Below are 17,703 nucleotides of genomic sequence, written 5' to 3'. Positions count from 1 at the left end.
CTGCCATTCAATGTACAAAAAAAAAAAAAAAACATTCCGATTAAAAAAAGGACAATATATCATAATCGAGTTCTCGTATCGAAAACGAGCGCGTATATGATTACAACTGTGGCGTTTATCATGAGAGGCGTAATACATTAATACCGTAATGTAAGCATAATATTTTCGCGGGCTCGAAATCCGCGCTCGTCGCGGCCGCGGTGCCTAGACGCGCAATCGTTAATTAGCAATTTTCATAGATACGGATCAGGGGTTTCCAGTTTCTAACGCGAAATTAATCATGCGGCTCTCTTCGCGTACGTGCGCACGGCGGAAGCGTAGCGCGCCTATAAAACATGCGGGCGTTCATTAACGCCCGCGTGGTCCCAAGAGAAAGCGCAGGTATTAAAATGTACAATATTAAAGGTGACGTACGCGTCTTCTAAGCCATCGAGAATGAGACAATACAGGGCGGTAAAATGGCATTACGACGAAGGACTTGGCCGGGCCCTGGCCATCGCGGCAACGTAGTGGGACCGAAGTTTTGATGAAACTCGTAACCACATTGGCAAAGGACCCTTTGAAGCAAAGGACATCGTCACTCGAAACTGCAACGTAGCTTGATCGATGAAAGGCTAAACGCGCGGGAGACATTAATGCAGTATGCAAGCGAGCGTGGAGATATTCAGAGCTTTACAACGTGCCGCCTAACGACGTAACCGCTCGTTTCTTCCCTTCCTGTTTTTCCTTTATTCTCTCTCACTTTTATCTTTTCTTGTCTTTTTTTTTTTTTTTTTTTCCTTCTTTAAAGCAACGCATCACGGCGCGATTCTTACTGTAAAGCAAGAACGCGCAAGTGACCGCCGATGAAAATAGCAACGTTTACTATGCAAATATCTAATTTCCTAAAATAGATCATGCTTTCTCATCGTACTACACGATTACGTCTTTTACGTACAAAATAGCAAACTTTAATGACTTTTCCTATTTTATTCCAACTTCGTAACTAGATATATTAGATAAAAACATGCATATATTTTACGATAGTATTGTAATTTTATGTAATGAAATAGATGATTCTTTTATAATATCGGTAAAATTTGTTTTTAATGCAAATGAGTAATCCATGTAATAGAATAGAAAGTAAGATATAACTTTTTTAATATAAAAATTTTATCCCTCCCAAAAGTTTCCGACATAATAAAAATTTGTAAGAAAAAGAAAACATTTTTCTGTATTTGAAAACACGATAAAATTATTTTGTATTAAAAATCGTATGTTGCATATTGAAAATAACCTAACTCAATTGAAAATACTCCAATTTATTGAATCACGATAGATGACATTTTGTTACCTTTATATTTTTTTTTACGAATATAGCCGGTTTCAAACGTGCACGCAAAAAATAAAAAAAATTTCAATGTTATAAAAATAGTTACAAAAGTTTACTATTGAACCAAGGCAAATCCATCAAACGTAACTTTATCAAAGCAGTTCCATCTTTAAACCTCGTCTCGAAGTGAGGATTTCCGCTTCAAATGGTTTTCCAATATTTTCATTTTTGAAGAATTTTACTTGCTTTCGTAATCGCGGCATTCTTAGATAATATTTTGTGGAAAACCGACAAATATACCAATTTTAGAACAATAAAGTCGACATACTTCTATTTTGTTATTATTAGAAAGAAGATATAGATTTTAGTTTTAATTTTCAGCAATCTACTTGCGGTGGCAATGCCAGAAAAGAATTATTTTAGTCAATTTAAAAATGTGAAGTTATTCTATGCTAATGTATATGTAAAAACATACATTGAAATTGATTAATTTTTTTTTTCTGTTTGTTAATTTTGCTTTAAAAATATTCTTCGATATTTTGCACGTTACACAATCTATTAAATATTAATCGTAATATTATAAGTATGAATAATAAGGTTTTTAGTACTTTTAAGAAACAAACTTTAAGAATATATCTCTTTGAACATGACTCCAGTCAATTAGAATATTCAGCTTTCGAGAGTTACGTATGCATTTAATTATGTACTCGCTCCTTCCGGACTTTTGATGCTAGATACGTAAGAAAATAAAAATTTTTCTTCCCCGTCTCTTTATCCGTTTTTCGTTTTAGCGTTTCTCTGGCATAGACCTAAAACTCCGCTTTCGGGCTCGCGCTCGTCCTTCAACTTTCCGCATTACGTTTAACTCAAAATGCACCACTCATATCTAGCCGCGCTTCTCTTCAAAGTTCACGAACTTCGCGCAGTTTATACAAAGCCGCGAGCGATCAAAGTTTCAAAACCGGAGTCGAAGAAACGCGTCGCGAGATTTCCATTCCGATAAACGCCAACGGCGCGTCCAGCGTTCTTGTCGTCGAGACCAGCCGCCTTCGCTTCGCATTAGTGACGAGAGCGACGAAGAAGCAAATTTGTCTCCCCTCAACCGCACACGACATACATATATATTGTACAATATATACTAAAACGACTGGCATCTTTTGAACGCGCAACGCACCAAGAATTCTCGAAAACGGAAGAGACTCCTCTGAGAGAGATTTAACACAAATCGCGTGTTTGCGTAAATGGCTCCTACTCTTACTCCTTTCTCTCTTTCTCTCTCGCGCACCGACAGTCTCGTCGTCACACAAGGGACACGAATTTATGTAGTATCACAACCACAGAAGGATACTCCCTCGCTAAGGAATCTCGCATGCCTCGGAATTCGCACCGAAATGGGAACCGTTCCTAAATTCATCCATTGCCGAAATAATGGCGCCGCGGATCGTTCTCATTCTGTCGCGTTACAAGAATGCATTCAGGTTCTCGCATATTCTCGTGAAAACACGTCGTTACTATGTACTTAAGAAAAGTATTAAAAATATATATTGGTTTCGTTGTAATTATTAAGAATTATTCAGAACAAGCGCGTATATTCAGTTTCTAAAAATCGCGAAGTTTCTCGCGATTTGTTGCAAAGGTTAAAAACTAAAGAACCGAACGACATAGCGTGGAATCCGGGACTTACAAGTAAACCAGATCCGATCTTCGACTAAACGACAACCCCGAGACCTCTCAAGTCAGTCGGCTTCGAAAGCCACCACGCAATAATAGACTTTATCCATGTTTCCAGGAGTATAACGTCGTATAACTGTAAACGGCAAATGGACAGATAGACGGCGGAGTTACGAGACTCTCGTCCAAAGTTTGAGAGGCGAACTTTCTCCCGCTTAAGCGCGCGCCTCTTGTGATCGTTAAATCGCGCCGCCACGCGTTTCCGCTCGTATTTCTAGCGACGGGAACCGTAACTGTATCGGGGATTTACAGAATCTATCGCTACGTGCGTCACGCTACACCCCGGTACGAGAAATTCCTTTGCCGCTACGTTTTCTACACTCTGGATGTGTATACGAAGGCGATAAAGTTTTAAGGGTGACTTTAAAGTCTAGCTCGTGCTATTCCGCTCCCGAACGTACAAAACCGCAAACGATGAACTACCATTGGTAAAAAAATAAACATGTCAGAGATAATCTGCTGCGATAAAAATTTTCTACTAAATGTAACGGGCTAGCAAATATTTTTAATTTTAAAAAGAAGAAAAAAAAAAAAAAACGAAATGTGTATTTATTTCGAAATTATATTATATTGCGTATTAATTAGAAAATAACTATTTTATTCTTTAGAACTTAATATTTAAGTATAATTGAATTGTACATTGTGCATTTTAACTCTTCAAAGAACACGTATGTAAATGTGCGGTAAATGAAAGTGGTATTACCGTGTAATTACTCCGGTATTCATTCGTAACACAGTAGCACAACGTGATTATAGTAAACCTCTTTAAGTCTCTGTATGTAATTACTGAAAATGAATAATCGTCTTGCGTACTATGAAAACAAGAGATAATTCTTAAAGGGCTGTAAGAATTAATTACGCAAATAGAATTAGAGCTAAAAGATTCCTGCTCATGGCTGAATTAATAGCGGATAATTTTCAGTCCGGTCCTTCCGGCAACTTTATGCCGACGCTCACCCGAAAGAAAAACGATCGCTGACTACCTCCCTCGCGAACGTCGAACGATACCTCAGCACGTCGGAGATAAGGTTTGCCTTTTGTACGAAAGCTTGGAGTGTCTCACCGAGCGCAGGTATTTACACATTCGGGTACTCGCGCGAGAACGCACGGCGATTGCTGGTTTTTTGCACGGATTTAAAATTAACGCGAAAATTGCGGAATATTTATCATATTTTTCAACGGACTTGCCAAGAATATTTCGGTCTTATTTTTATACGGCTGCTCGTTAACAGTTCCCGACTCAGCGTTATACCGTAGCGATACTTCCGGACGTTGCATTAGCTTCAATGATTTACGGTATACCATACGTCTTACGGATGCTTGCTCAAAGGAGAATCGATCGAGCGCACGTCGTGTCCGAACAGCGTTGCAAACGAGGCAACTGCTTAACTGTGAGACGCGAGTTGTGTCTCGATGTGCGACATACTTGCAGTCAAAGTGAGTCATTATTGGACGCTTTGTCTCGTCGAGCGACGAGAAATTCACGGAAACTTTAACTTTAGGCAACCGCCTTGTGCGCGAAGAAAGTTTGCATTTCCGCCAAAATGAGTCTTACCCCATCGATGCTTCGCTCGGCGCTCTTTATTTTCGCCGTGCCGCCGCGAAGTTGACGATTCGTTATTGATGCATAAACTTGAACGCATAAACTTGCGATATTGCGGAGCGTAAATAATCAATGCAAATACATAGCTGCGCGCGGAAGCAGCAACACTTTGCAAGCTCTTATTATTTTCGTTAAGTGAGAGAGCTTTCGCGATTAATTAAAATTTAAATATAAATAAAGTAATGACACTATCGATTTTTACCGAAGAGATATATTGCCGGCGAAGTATTTGCATAATTAGAAATATTTATGTAAAATTTTAATGTAACGATTTTATTATACAAGGGGGAGGGGTGATAAAAAATCTCCTAACGATTGAATAATTATTTCGTAGAGCAAATCTGGGATAAAAGGACGCAGACGCATTAAAAAACTATACAAAAAAAAAAAAAAAAAAAAAAAAAAAAAAAAAATTAGTTTCGCCAATTTCAATGGGTGATGATAATGATGATGCTGACGTTATGTGTGACCCGTAAAGATTTACCGGCACGCGTGTAGAAAGTGGAACCACTCTCGGCTACTCTTTGAGACTTCATTTCTACGGTTTCGGGTAAGCTCGATATCGCGTGACGGAACTTATTGGAAAAGTTTCCTCCCCTCGCGGGAATTACCGGGATATTAAATGCCGCTACATTCTCATTCGTTACGACGCACTTTGCCGCGTTCGTCTATCATAATGGCAGCAGGGCCTGCGAGTGCTCGAACACGCGGTGTTCAATTCGAAGGGAAACACACCGTCGGCGGTTCATAATCGACTACGTATCCTAATACGTCTAGTTCTATCAGCTTGGATTTTAAACTTAACCGTAGTTGAAGTAATTTAATGTCTCCTTTCGGTTTTAGCTTTAAGTTAAATATGCAAGATAAATCTGAATTCTAACAGATTAAAATTAACCAGCGTTGGTGAAGCTATTTTGTAAAATATTCAGAGTAAGAAATACTAGATCAAAACGGTATAAAATTTTAAAGTAAGGTAAAACATTGATAATAATTATTTTGAGTGTTATGTAAACGATATTAAGACTTACTGATTGCTGTTCTAAAATTTATAAAATTAAAATGTTTTAATTAAAAAAAAGAAAAAAAAAGGAATAGGTAAAAAGCCTTTCTTTGGTATAAGTTGACGAAAAATGTTCCATCGAAAGAGACGTTGTTATGCAAATTATGCTCGACGTGTCGGCGTTACAAATGAAAAAGTTACTTTGATACATTTTAAACTGCCACGTTGATGTATACATCAACGTAGAGTTATACTGAGGAAAATGTCGCTATCGGTTTTACTCAAAGTGACTTTGAAAGCTTACTCTCTCTCTTTCTTCCTCGCAACTATCTATCTCTATCTTTATCTCTATCTCTCAACGGATTTCAAAATCGTCTTTGGATTGCGGCGTGAAATCCATTACCGTCCTCATGAGGTGGCATCGCGCGTACATCATATTCCTTTGAATTTCCATAAGTGCGGACACTTCTCACCGCTGCGGCTCTTCGAACGAGATGCAAATGGCTAGGTACGTAAATGCAAATCTACCTAGCGGACGGCACGGACACAACGAAGACGGCAGTCGCTCACGGCGCGGATTCTGCGATGCCATTACGCTTCGTTCGCTGTCATTCCACGGGTGACCGATTTGTCAAACTCGTCGCGGTGGTAACTAAGCTCATTTTAATGAAGCCAAAAGTGGGAACATTGCTTAAATCTAATCTTTTGTACAAAAATCTTTTATATAAAAAAAACGCATTAAACATTTCGAAATAAAAAAGTTGGATAAATTTATAAATAAGTTTATAAATAAGTGTTGCAATATTATAATTATATTTATATTAATACAGAAAGTATTAAGTTATCAAAATCCAATTCAGATCAAAAGTAAATTTTTTTATCTATAATTGTTATAATTTATCTTATCGAAGGAAATTAAGTTTTTTAATACGTGAAACCAATATGAAACATTTCACCGAATTAAGATATACGCTAAGTATTTTTGGCAAGATCGGAATTCGCAATGTTCGCCAACTTGTAAGTCATTGCTGACAACTCTGAGGCCCTATGAAACTACGAGGATGATTATATATGACCTATGTGCCGAACCACGTTGGATTTAATCCAGCGTGCATGCTGTGGCATACATCAGTGACTGCTAATGTACCGTCTCTACTCTGCGTGCGTGCACATGCTCGCGTTCTGCAGTATGGGAACGCGTACACGTATGCATGTGATAATTCTGATAGCTCCACTTTGAAGATATCTACGGTTTGCGAACGGTTAAAACGATCGGAGCTATCTTTAAAAATTGTACTTGTGAATTTCGTATTGTTGCAACAATTGAATAATAAAAAATATTACGAACTTTTCACGCGAGTTCTTTTTTATTCGCGTAGTAAAATTAAAAAAAAAAATTTTGTTTCCAAAAATAACTTTAAAATAAATTGTAAGAGTCAATATAAAAAGAGTATTCTGTATTAATAACACAGTAACACATGTCAATAGCATTCGCCGCGTGGAATTCAATTCTTATTCGATTATAAAGTTTATTAATTGTTTTATTATCTATAACTTCCTAATAATTTTAACGTGATTTAAACTCTCTATATCTCTGATCTGTCGATAGCAGCGTCGAGTGAAATAATTTGATTTCTAAATACGTGGTGTAACTTGGTCTAACCGATTATTCAGGATAATGAAATCTGCATTAAATCCGGAAACGGGTTTGGCTCGAATGAGTTGCCCCCGACAGTATTTTAACGATCGGCAATACAAACATGTATAAACTGTAACATCTCGTATTGCACGAGTGCATCCACGGTAATAGGTGTAAGAAAAGTTATTGTTTGGCGCAACAATACCGATTCGGATCGTTCGTGTGTAATTGAACGGTAGAGATACACGCGGATTTACAATAAATCACTGTCGCATCGAAGTATTTGATTTATTTCGGTTAAATCACCCCGAGTAATGATCCTCACCGTTTATCACAGAGTCGCAGGGTTTTCGATATTGCTACTTTATGTAATTAATTAATGCTCGTTCTTGAGCTTGTTGAATTTCTATTTATTAACGCTCTCTGAGCTTGGAGTTTACTCGCATAAATTAAATGTGACGTACAAATTTACGAATATCTCACAGTAATTTAAGATAATTTTATTTCGTCACGTTATTATTCGAGAAATGAGAGGGTTTCGCGGTTTGCCTACCTGAGAGATTATTAAGATTATTAGTGCCAAACATTTAATAATTTGAGCATAATTCAGACGGGAAACAAAACATTTATCCTTCTAAAAGATTTCTTATAAATTCTTTACAAAACGAGATCAGAAATTAGCGATATAAACGTCAATGACTGAACCAAGACTGTCGCAGACAAGAGCGAGGCCACTTAAGGTGTTCAGAAGAAAGTCGTCGAAAGAAGGAAGCGTCTGTCGCTACGTCAAACGGATTCCTTTGTCGCGCCCTGCAGCATTACAGGGGGCAACGTACTGTACCGAGGGGGGGAGGGAGATCAACGAGGTAGACAAAAAATGCTCTTTCCATGGTGCAGACAGGGGTGAAATCAGACCAGAGCGAGCCCACCCTCGCTATTCTCGACGCGAGAAGTAATTTGTAGGATCTCGTCCGCCCTTTTTCCACGCCTGTCCCCCGCCTTTTTGCAGCATTATATTCAGCGCGCCAAGGGTGGCGTCTAATCTTGACAGACGGCGTAGCGCCTCGCGCCGTGCTATCTTTAATATTTACACCGCCATCACGGTCAAAACGAGACGGGGTGGTGTGTAACACCATACGCGGTTACGCTGCACTGATACGTGAACATTATCGCGCTACGCGTGCTGCATATCGCGCAATATGTGCCCGAACGTGACGAATTCTACCGATATTCAGTCGAGTCCGATCAAATCTGATAAACCGTTCCCCTAAACTGAAGGGACAAAAGGGAGGAGTAATGATTATCATATAAAAACGTTATTCGTATAAAGAACGGCGCGTGCAGAATATATCTTTATATCATGTATCTTCTAAAACGAAAGAAATACTGTATTTATTTTTAATAATTAAAATAAAAAATTATATAAATTATTTAACAGAGAACAGCTACAACATGTAAAACTTTAATCTTAAATTTGTCGAAAAAAAAAAAAAAATTAGTACATTTTTATATGATAATCTTTTACGATTATTATATCAATTGTGTGATTTTTGCTTTGCTTTAAGCTCGTCGACAACTGTGAATTTCTGGTTTGCGAGTGATAGCGTGCATGAAGTAACAAATATCCAAGAAAAATCGCGAACGGAGTACACTTTCAGGCAACGAATTTATCCTCGTCGCAATGTGTTAAGTTCGGAACGTGAGTACTCTAAGATGGTGCGAGATGCAACGTGAAAGAGATGGAGCAGAATATAAAGCAGTGGCGCACAACTGCCAATAATTCATTAGAATCATTTTAACTATAATGTATATAAAATATTTTCGATCTCTCTTTTTTTTTGTGTTCTCAAATAAAAAAAAAAAAAAACTCATTAATCTATTTTCTAAATTATTTTCATATTTTTAAATTTAATATTTGAAAAATGTTTGAAAAAAAAAATTAAAACTGCATTAAAATTAAAGTTAAACCTGACAAAATTCCGAATGCTTTCAGCATTCGAAACACGGAGATCCAAATGATTGAACTTTTTATCATTAGATTTACTTGAATTACTGAATTACTGAAATAGGCTCTTTTGCACAAGTAGCTAAAATGAGGGTGAAAATGTGGCCGTAGGCTAGGGAGGGTTGCGCGTCACTGATGCAGAGAGCACGAAACTCAGGGTTGCTCGCGCGAGAAATAATAATGCAAATGAATAACGTCGCCGTGCCGGATGGTAATGCGATTTAACGTTCTCCCCCATTCCAAAGGGCAAACTCCACCCTATTCTAGCTTCTCTCTCTCTCTCTTTCCACCACACCCTCCCCATACTTTTATCTATCTCTCTATTTATCTGTCTCGCTCTCGTGATTTGACTCGCACGTAGCAGATAATGGCACGTAGCCAGAACAATCGCCAGCCGCTAAATTTCAAGTCAACAAACACGGGCTCATTGCCAAACGTTATCCTGCCAGTCGGTTCTGTAGAGCGTCCAGAAGGGACTTTTGTGTCCGCTATGCCACCGACGATTTCGTCGTCGTGAGATTTGTTACTCGAAAACGGGGACCGATCTCGAGAGCTCTAATTATATTCATCGCCACTTAGCTTTCCCGTTAAAGCGAGTACCGTTTGTGAATCCCCACCCGATTATTTCAATGTCTTTTTAATCTTTTACGATTGATTAAGAATACCGCTTTACTTCTCATTTACATTTTACTATGAATTATTTAACATATTTAGAAATCAAGCTCATAAAAAAAATTCCATTGATTATTATTTTTTATATTATTTTAATAACTATTAATTTTTTTATCACACGTGTTTTTATAAGAACTTTTTTTAAACTCTATTCTCTCTATTTAAGTATTTTTTTCTCCTAACAATTAACTAAACGTTTTGTTTTAAAAGATATTTTCTACAGCAAGATACATTTTGACAATGTGATTTATTTTTGATTAGTCTTCATACTTTAGAGTTCAAGTTTTATATAAACAACTTTCCTAAGTAACTTTAACTTGTTTATATGTGGTACAGTTTGCCATACAATTTTCGCTGAAAACTGTATCTGGATAATTGCATTAAGATTTACGAGCTCGCAGACTTTATACGCGCTACACCGGATTTTGATCGTTCATAAATCTAGCACGGCATCGCGTATTCTGCTTTAGCGCACGCTTACAAACGATTCTGTCTCAAGTAAATGGACGTTCTCATCGTCGCAGGCGATGTACAGCAATATCGTTTCGTTCATATTTCTTTATTGCCGCTATGCCAATAAGTCGTGGTGGATTATATTCGAAATATAAGAATATCGCAACTTTGTTTCATTTTATACATTTATATTTTTTTTTATATTATAATTAATAATGTTAACCCTGCACCATGTAATAAAACGCATGCGACTCACCGAACTGCATGAGCGTCAGCAGAGTTGTAGAGTTCTGCTGTTGTCTATAACATAAAATTAAAAAATATTATTAATTAAATGACAAAGTAATGAACAGAAAACATTTAAATAAATATTTTTATAGAAATAAAAAATGACACTCACCTATAAGTTGCTCTGCCGGTGCCTGAAGCCCGTCCCGGGCCTGCTCCTCCTCTCAGGTTGCGTGGAATGTCGAGATGGTCCTCCTCTGGATCTTCGCCTAAAACAGAAAAAAGATTTAACTCGTTAACTATATGTATACTTTAAATACATGCTTTACGTGTTGCGTATAAATGCTTATAGATACGTACAGATGCACACTTTTTTACAGTTGACCTCGAGCATGTTTTGATGCTGGGCAGCCGGGGCACATACCAGCGCTCCCACGTACACACCGAGCGCCGGGAATTACGTGTGTACGTGTCCGCTGCTCGGCCACAGTAAACAGAACGGGCCAGTCGTCGCTAGCACGCACCTTCTCCTCTCCCCGCGCTCCCCTCCGGCGCCTATCGTCGCTGAATCTCAGACGTCCGCTAATAAGGCGATGTACGATTTTACTCTGAAAGATTTCACGACAAATGTACTTTCGTTGATGCTCTAAATCTATCACGAATGTAGCAAGCACTGACTACGCCGCGATATTCGTTCGCAACATCTCATTGTGCTTCGATCGAACGACAAAGGTACGCGAAAATTACGTCTGCGTAAATGAGGAATATGACTTACTTGGAAGGAGAAAGAAGTCATTGCGGAGATGCTCTCTACGTGCGGAGGTAGGATGGGAGAGTGTCTCGGCGCCTGATTACGTCTCCTGGTCCACCGACAAGACGAAATCCTTTGGATCAGGATGGAGCGTCTTCTCCGTGCGGATGAGCTGCACGGATACCGGCAACCGGAAGCGAAGTAAAATGGTCGGCGACCTCTCGCGCCACCTGCCCCGCGCGTCCTCGCACTAGCCGACGTTGTCCGTCTCTTTCTTTCTTCCTCCGTCTCACTCTTACCCAACTGAGCGCACTGTAAAAAGAATTATTAACCAAACGTTAATGTAAAATTAGCTTTAATGTATCGCAAAGATATAAAAGTCGCTTGTGCAAGGCTCATACCTAAACGGGACAACGAGATTACGTTTTCGAGACCACCGATTCCCTCGATACAACGAAGCGTCTTCTACGAGTTCTACGTACGTTCGACCTGCTTGACCGCCGGAGACGGAATGGACAGGGAACGGACCGCTGCTAGCCGCCTAACGCGCACCGTTCTCACCCCCGCGTACCGTCTCCCCCACTCCTCGTCTATACCCGCTGACTCTCGTAAGTGCACGCGAATAAAATACGTAAAGCAGTATTCATTCAAAAAAATTAAGGTCCTACGCACAAGAACTATAATTTTTATAAAGCTTTAATAAAACTCTATAAGCAAGTAATAAATACTTAATATATTTTTTTCCTAGATAAATGTATGCTATTTATGCGCGTCCGTTTTAAGATGGTCTCTATATTTTCTCTTTTTTCAATTAAAACTGCATTGAGCTGTTGCAGTATATGCACTGCTGAAGAGCAGTGTTTCATTATATAATCCAACACGCATATGTATCCTAGTCGTATCTCTTATTCAAGAACACTCGACTTAAGAAACATTCACAAATGATGATCTAGTGAAAATTACAGTTTTAAAATATTCACTTGTTAATAACAGTAATTTCTTTCTTTTTTTTTCTTTAATTATTTAAAATAAATTATTATCTTATTTTTATATCTATCATTACTTTGTAAAATAATCTAGATGATATATTCCTATCGCTCATGATTTTCAGAATACAAAACTATTTTTGTCATGTCAATTTCAGGATGAAGTGCAACCCACTTTATACATATGTATACGTATACATATATATATATGTGGTATACTCCTATACATCATCTGTCGCGATACATAACTTATGAGGAAATAGAATTTTGCGTCTATTCCGCTTGGACAAAGGATATTTCTTCTCTATATTTTTCGAAAGCTCAGATTCAAACTACAACCCATGCTCGCGCCCCAAATTCGACAAAACCAGCAGGTTTCCGCTACCGAGAATTTCTGAACGAAACTATTTTATCTGTTCTACTATTATACCGTATCTCCTCTGACGTATAAATAGCTCCCTTTGAATTCCCTGCAGCAAATATACGAAACAATAAATTTATATACATCGTTCTTTATGTTATCCAATATCTTTATTATATGAGACTGCGACGTACGCTAGAAAATAAAAAAAAAACTGACGAGAGCCGTATTAAATTATTTATAATGACATAACATTAAATAGAAGTAATAATATTTTAATATCTGGAGAGCGTAAACGGAAATCCTGAATTTTTATTAATTAAAACCAGAAATTGATATCAACTACAAATATAAAAAAAAAAAATTTTCATAAAAAAAATGATCTATTTTTAATTCTTTTTTTTAATTTAATATCCTTAATTTTAGTGATAAATATTAAGGCACATTATGCACCTGCAAACTCTCGTTCTTTTTTTACGAACATATTTTAATTTCAAATACTTATTAGTAACATCAACTACATTACGTTCGAAATAAAACTATAAATATAATTTATTGTAGTGCAGCCAATACTATTCGTAAAAATACACACGCATACGCAAGACATCAGATAACATAAGAAAAGCAATAAGAAGGAATAAATGCGCGATACCTTATCCTAAAATTATGAGAATCGTGGGTCGGTTAAATCGCCTCAATACAATTTGAAATTATGGCAGACGTTCGCGGCTTAGCTCCGCCGCACATAGATATATGTATACACATGTGTGCTCCAGTTATTCTCTTTTTCTTTCTCAAAGAGGAAGCCAGGACACCCCTCTCTCTTTCTCTCTCTCTCTTTCGCAACGAAGCGCAGTTTCTGGTCTCGGGGAAAAAGGGTGATAGAGGTGGATGATGTGGGCTGGGCGTCAACGGGAAGAAACTGGAAGTTAAAACGTCGAGCGCCGTAAATTCCGTCGTTCTAAGGTCGAGAAATCGAAAACTATTTCGCCACGCCCCATAGATTACATTGTAAAACTCAAAGCAACGCGAGAAAAGACGGGAATGGGATGAGGGAGAGAAAGAGAGATGGCGAGAGATCGAAGTTACCGGTGGTGTTGCTCGGGGGGTGGGAAACGAACGCAAATAAACGACTATCCGGAAGTTATTGGTGACCCTCCTCAGTGGTGCACGTTGTAGTGCCCGCGTCTAACTCGCAGTTTATTAAGTGAGACACTTCTTAGCTGGCGAGGGTGAGCGAGACGACAGCAAAGCGGGAGAGTTTACTCTGAAAGTCGATGCATCACCGGCGTGCGTGTTCTACTTTTCTACGAAAGCCACCGGCATTCGGAAGCTGCGCGCACGATTGACCCACGACGAATCCCAAACCTGTCTGATTGCCGTAATGAAGTTCCGTCACATTCATTCTGTTCGGGAAGGCGACTGAAAGCGGTACAATTTCCGTCGATTCAACTCTCTCAGAGTCGCGGACATGGAGAAAGAATTTACGTGTGTCTACCTTCATTTTCCTGCCTTCGTAGATGCTAGGTCAAAAAACTATCGAAACTTTTTTTTTTCTCTTGTTATTTTGTTCTTATTGTATTAATTGTGCTTTTAACTCTTTGACTTTTTCAAATACCTTTTTATTAATTTTAATACAACTATTATCACCATCGAATAATTAAATTATTTTTAATTGGAAAATTTTAATTTATTCTCATTATTTAAATATTTGTGAATCTTGAAAAAGACATACATGATGATGATAACTATTCTTGTTAATCTAGTTTTCTCGTTGTCATAAAAAGTAATAAGGTGCGTTATCTTTTTTCACAAAAAAAAAAAGAAAAAAAAAAGAGAGAAAAAAGAAATATAATTTTGGCTTCTTATCGTATTATTCACTTATTATACCGTAATGCCACGTTTCATTTCATATTTCTTTATCAACTTCGTAACTCGCAAAGTATTATACTCCTTAGTTACCCGTAGGCTTTCCTCTGTTTACGCGGATTTATTGTCGGAACTTAAAGACGATGTAGCGTTCGGATGTGCGAAACGTTTAGTACGAAAATCCGGCCGGTTCTTCCCTCCGATTCAAACAAACGCGCGCTGTTCTGTGAAATCGGTACGATATTGTTCACAAAAGATGTAACGACTAAATAGCGCGATCGCTCAGATAGTATAGATCGCACGTGAAAATGTACGCTAGGCCGGGTGCAGCGGTTAGTGAAAAATCACGTTATTATCCAGCTAGAACGGCGAAACAGTGGCCGTGCGTGTGCCCGGTGACAAATCGCGGTATCGTAAAACGAACGAGTGTCGCACGTTATCGTGACAAGTCTACTTGGCTACGTCTACCCCGAAAAATTGAATTCGACCTTAGGACCAGATTGCTAAAAATCTTGACTGAGCTCCGTCGCGATATATCTTGCTTTGACATTTTTAGTCTGGTCCATATGTCGCAAGGATTTATGTATGAGAGACGTAGTGAAATGACTATTGAAAACAGGAAACCGGAACTTTCGCACGAATTATTGATACATAATCTTTTGTATATTTAAAAAAATGGATGTTTGTCAAACATACTAAAAATGTTAAAAAAAAAATAAATGTACAGCTTTTTTCTTTTTTTTTTTTTTAATAAAAATAGTATCGGAATAAATTCAAATCGACAAACTAAGACAACTGATATAAAGAAAACTTCGCTGCTATTCCCCGAGTGAAAATTGATTCCTACCATTATTTAATTATTAATTATTCAATTCGTGGTTCATCTGTCTAGCAAAACTGTTCAGCACGGAGCCAAAAAAAGTCAGATATCTAAACGTTTTTCTCCGCGTACTACTCTACTGTTGTGAGCTGACCTATCCCTACGCACGCTTGGTCGCCGCAATAGTGTGAGTACGTCCGTGTGTTAACATCTGGCTGGCACCTTGCGCTCGAAATTCGCATGGCGAAGGACGCGCGGGCGGCGGACGGCGAGAACCGGTTTGCCCGACGGATTCGGCAGTCGAACGTCGCGTAAGATCATTGACCTGCAGGTTCTCGCATTCCAAGTTCGCAAGGTGGAGGACGCGCGGGCGGCGGACGGCAAAAACCGGTTTGCCCGGCGAATTTGGCAGTCGAACGTCGCGTAAGAAAAACATTTAGATATCTATTATGATACACGGTCCGCGCTGGACAGTGACAGACGACCGATACTAAACAGATTTTGATTCTTTTTCTTTAATGACAACTTAATTATTTTAAGATAGTCGCAAAATAATAAATACTTATAATTTATGGCTATTATCAAGCTTCATAGCTGCAAAATCGGATCAGCTAGATAAATTTTCACTCGGGTCCCTTTAAAAGTATTCCCACCTGTAGAACACGCATTTCACGATCGCTTTATCAACGTACAATCTTGAAAAGATTTTGAGACTTTCCGAAAACTACCATGTCTTGCTCAGAAACTCTTAGAAACTTAGACGATATCTATATAAAGAATGCTGAAATTTTTCGTACGAGTCGATATTTTCACTGCTAAACAATCTATAATTGAAATTCTATGAACAAAAATTTTAGGAAATAATTTCACAGCGCGCATATTTTTAATCTAATGTTGCATGTATCTAATTGTATATAAATCACACCAAGTTAGCTGTAAAACGTGTTAGAATTTGAATGAAATTTCCACTCTGCCGATGTCAGTAGTTTCTTGCGTGTAATACGTTAGCGATCGTGCAAAAGCGTCATAACGCATTTTCCTCTCTGTTGTTCCATAAATTTCTACATTTAGAATTCTAGGTGGTTGATTTATGAGTCTTTCTACAACCGTGGAGTACATCCGAGAGAGTTTCTCGGGTCCGAAATTATGCAATAATTATGCGTTGATTAAAGAAGATCCGCGCTGTTAAAGCTTTCTCAACCATCGTAGTCGCATTGCAACACGAATGCTAACGAAGATGTTACTCAGAAATAAGGAATAGCAATTTCAGAGAAATGCACGCGTGTTATCTTTACACATTTTGCTTCATGTTTAATTACAGAGGAAAGTAGTACTTAAAATGCGGGAGTGAGACAGATAAAGTTACGTTCAAAAGCTTAGGTATGCATGTGCATAAGGATTTTATAAATTTCCCTTATCTTGGGCTCATCCAAGTAAATACGGGATAACATCAAATGTGTGAATGAATTCATAAAATATTTTAAATTGCGCGAGGTAAATTGTAGAAACGGTAAAAGTATCCATTACAAGATAAGGCGAATGATAAACGAGGAAAAGCGTCGCTTTCTTTGCGAGAAAACTATTTTCTTGGGAAGATACTTCCACTGGCGCGATACATTTTGCGAATCGTTAGTTTGCAACAAGAGTCTCGAAGAGATCAGATAACTTTCTCGTGGCGCTTCATCACCAAGACAGAAGTCTTGAAGAAGACGTGAAGAGCCATGTATAGGGTCGACAGGAAGTTGATGACGCGGATCTCCGAAACAGATCTATTAAACGAACTCGAGCGAAACGGCCGGAGGGAAAGGAATAAGCTAACCCGAACATATAATATCGTCGTCTGCCTTCGATATCAAGGTAACGTGTCATCAACGTGAAAAGCAGCTGACCGTAAAAGACAATAAGAAGTATCAACGTATCACCGATAACATCGTCGGAAATCGGAGAGATATAAGATAACTGGGAAACAAGAAAAAAGCACACGTGAGAAGAAGAAGAATAAAATGTAACGTGTACTTTGATTCAAAAAATTCTGCGGAAAATTGGAGAATTTTTTTTAACACATTCTTCAATTTTAAAATTCATTAATTAGACTGTCGACGCTGTCAAGAAATTACATTCCTTTATTTGCGTAGGTACGTAAGCAGCGCAAAAAAAAAACTTTATATTCCATGTATTTATTTTAATGATTTTACTCTACCGTTTGTACTCAGATTGTCTTTTCTATTACGTTAAAAAATATTCAGGTCACTCCTCAGAATCTACAAACTGAC

At 38.1% G+C, this 17,703-nt stretch overlaps 1 protein-coding gene across 4 annotated transcripts in view; it reads right to left on the bottom strand.

Moving 5' to 3' along the window:
• Positions 1-15,299, bottom strand: part of LOC139106646 (zwei Ig domain protein zig-8) — a 76,319-nt gene extending 61,020 nt beyond the window's left edge. The window contains exons 1-5 of one of the 4 annotated variants that reach the window (XM_070663583.1): positions 11,796-15,299; positions 11,419-11,706; positions 11,004-11,251; positions 10,816-10,912; positions 10,672-10,715 (exon numbers count right to left, since the gene is read on the bottom strand). The gene's annotated coding sequence lies outside the window, so the exon portion shown is untranslated. Of the gene's footprint in view, positions 1-10,671; positions 10,716-10,815; positions 10,913-11,003; positions 11,394-11,418 lie in introns of those variants that run through there. The other 3 variants (XM_070663582.1, XM_070663586.1, XM_070663584.1) reach the window with 3 other exon arrangements.
• Between the last annotated feature and the right edge of the window lie 2,404 nt (positions 15,300-17,703).

This window comes from Cardiocondyla obscurior, linkage group LG11 (genome assembly GCF_019399895.1).
Source record: "Cardiocondyla obscurior isolate alpha-2009 linkage group LG11, Cobs3.1, whole genome shotgun sequence".
Taxonomy (NCBI): domain Eukaryota; kingdom Metazoa; phylum Arthropoda; class Insecta; order Hymenoptera; family Formicidae; genus Cardiocondyla; species Cardiocondyla obscurior.
The sequence above is the reverse complement of the archived record's forward strand: the minus strand, read 5'-3'. Positions and strand labels throughout refer to the sequence as shown.